Source organism: Chrysochloris asiatica, unplaced genomic scaffold, assembly GCF_000296735.1.
Source record: "Chrysochloris asiatica unplaced genomic scaffold, ChrAsi1.0 scaffold00052, whole genome shotgun sequence".
NCBI classification, from domain to species: Eukaryota; Metazoa; Chordata; class Mammalia; order Afrosoricida; family Chrysochloridae; genus Chrysochloris; species Chrysochloris asiatica.
In genome coordinates this window covers 844,662-847,192 of record NW_006408570.1, presented here as the reverse complement: position 1 = coordinate 847,192, position 2,531 = coordinate 844,662, and the positions used below count along the sequence as shown (strand labels likewise).

At 37.9% G+C, this 2,531-nt stretch overlaps 1 protein-coding gene and 1 pseudogene across 1 annotated transcript in view; one reads left to right on the top strand and one right to left on the bottom strand.

The window, feature by feature from the left end:
* Positions 1 to 2,531, bottom strand: part of EXOC6B (exocyst complex component 6B) — an 859,602-nt gene that overhangs the window by 775,424 nt on the left and 81,647 nt on the right. The gene's annotated exons all lie outside the window — the stretch shown is intronic.
* LOC102813419 overlaps positions 145 to 2,531 on the top strand; it is a 36,274-nt pseudogene continuing 33,887 nt past the window's right edge.

Below are 2,531 nucleotides of genomic sequence, written 5' to 3'. Positions count from 1 at the left end.
AATTATAGACCAATATCCCTCATGAACATAGATGCAAAAATTCTCAACAAAATCCTAGCCAACAGAATTCAGCAACACATCAAAAAGATAATACAGGGTGGGGACTCAGCGGAAGCATCCCCTACCACTGGTGGAACAGACGGTGGCAGCCGCCCTATGGGATCAGAATGGACGGAGATGTGAAAACGGCAGATGTCAACAGCCCAGGAGACACCAGGAACTGCTCCAGGACAGCATGCTGGAGGAAGTCGTGGTTCCAATGCCTGCTGCTTCTCCTGGTGCTGCTGCTGTAGCTGCTCTTGCCTCACTGTCAGAAACCAAGAAGATCAGAGAACCAGGAGGGCTTTCCAGGAACTCAGAACAGAAGGCCTCCCGACCTATGAAGAAAGCACAACCCCAACTCTGGACGAAGTCATTGCTTGGACTCAGTCCTTCCACAAGTTAATGGTCACTCCAGTAGGAAGAAATACTTTCCATGAATTCCTTTGGACAGAATTCAGTGAAGAAAATAGGGTTTTCTGGATGGCCTGTGAGGAACTGGAAAAGGAAGCTAATACAAGCATGACTGAAGAGAAAGCAAGGATAATATATGAAGACTATATTTCTATTCTTTCTCCTAAAGAGGTGTGTGAGCACTCAAAGGTTTACTCCAAGGGAGCCATTTGGTATCTAGTTGTGTTCGCCCTGCACAATTATGCTGTTGTTAAGTGCAACTGAGTCTGTCCTGACCCATAGCGACCCTCTACAGGGTTTCCAAGGAGCAGCTGGTGAGCTTGAATCGCTAACCTTGTGGTTCAAACTGACTTTGCAGACCAGCGCATTAGCCCACAGCACCATACCAGGACAGCTAGTCCAAAATACACATATAGAGAATTACTCCATCCACTATTTATAGGTTTTGACCACAGTCCCATGGTCTCCAAATTCCCCCTCAAACAGGTGAAAACATTTGTACGTATTTTTATAAAAGGTATCCACAATGTCCAACAGATTCTTAAGAAGAGTTTGTATGCATTTTACTGTAAAGACATTACACTATATACACATTTCTTTTAAAATAACAATCATTTTATTCTGAGCAAAATATTTTTAAATAACTATTATATTTTCAATGTAAGTTTACACAGCAATTTAGGTTTCTATGTGACAATTTCTATACAGAAATTTCTATACAGTGTCATTGGTTCACATTTTTCACAAGCGTATCAACACTCTTTTAAAGTGTGTTCTGATTATTCATTTCCAGTGCTCTAGTTAAGGCAAGATTTTTATTGTGTCTGTTAAAGCATTATACAGCCAAAAAAAAGATACATAATACATAACCAAATGGGATTCATATCAGGGATGCAAGGATGGCTCAACACTAGAAAAACAATCATTGTAATCCACCATATAAATAAGAAAAAAGAAAAGAACCACATGATCATATTGATTGACACAGAAAAGGGATTTGACAAAAATCCAACATTCATTCCTGATAAAAACACTCACAACAAAGTAGGAATTAAAGGGAAATTCCTCAACATCATTAAGAGCATATGTACAAAACCAACAGCCAACATCACTCTCAATGGAGAGAAACTGAAAGCCTTCCCTCAAGAACAGGAGCGAGACAAGGATACCCTTTATCACCACTCCTATTATTGTTTTAGAAGTCTTAGATCTATAAGACAAGACAGGGAAATTAAAGGCATTCAAATTAGTAACAAGGAAGTAAAACTCTATTTGTAGATGACATGATCCTATACAAATTAAACCCTAAAGACTCAAAAACAACAACAACAAAAAACTACTAGAACTCATTGGAAGATTCAGCAATGTGGCAGGGTCAAGATCAACATAAAAAAAATCAGTTGGATTCCTCTATACTAATAATGGCAACATTGAAAAGGAAATTTGGAAAGCAATACCATTTATAATAGCCAACCAAAGAATGAAATATTTAGGAATAAATGTAATCAGAGAAACAAAGGGACTATACAAAGAAAACTACAGAACACTACTATTAGAAACCAAAAGAGACTTTAAAAAAAATGGAAGAATATATCATGCTCCAGGATAGGAAGACTTAACATTCTGAAAAAGTCAATACAACCCAAAGCAATCAATGCATATAACACAATCCCAATCCAGATTCCAATGACATTCTTTAGAGAGAGGGAAAAAAATAATTTAAAACTTTATATTAAAAGGAAAGAGACCCAGGATAAGCAAAGCACCGCTTAAGAAGAACACAGCTGGAAGCCTAACACTCCATGATTTCAAAATTTACTACATGGCTGCAGCAGTCAAAATATCTGAACCCAGAATCATTGAATGAAGCTAAAATAAACCTAAGTGACCTTATTTGTAGATATGGTGTGCATGTGAACGTTGCACAAGGAATAAGGTAGACAGTAGAAGAATTGTTGCATTTGAGTTACAGTGTTTGAGAATAATATTAAAAGTACCTGGGACTGCCAGAAGAATAAATCTATGTTGGAAGAAGTACAGTCAGAATGCTCCTTAGAAGTCAGCTTGGCGAGACTTCA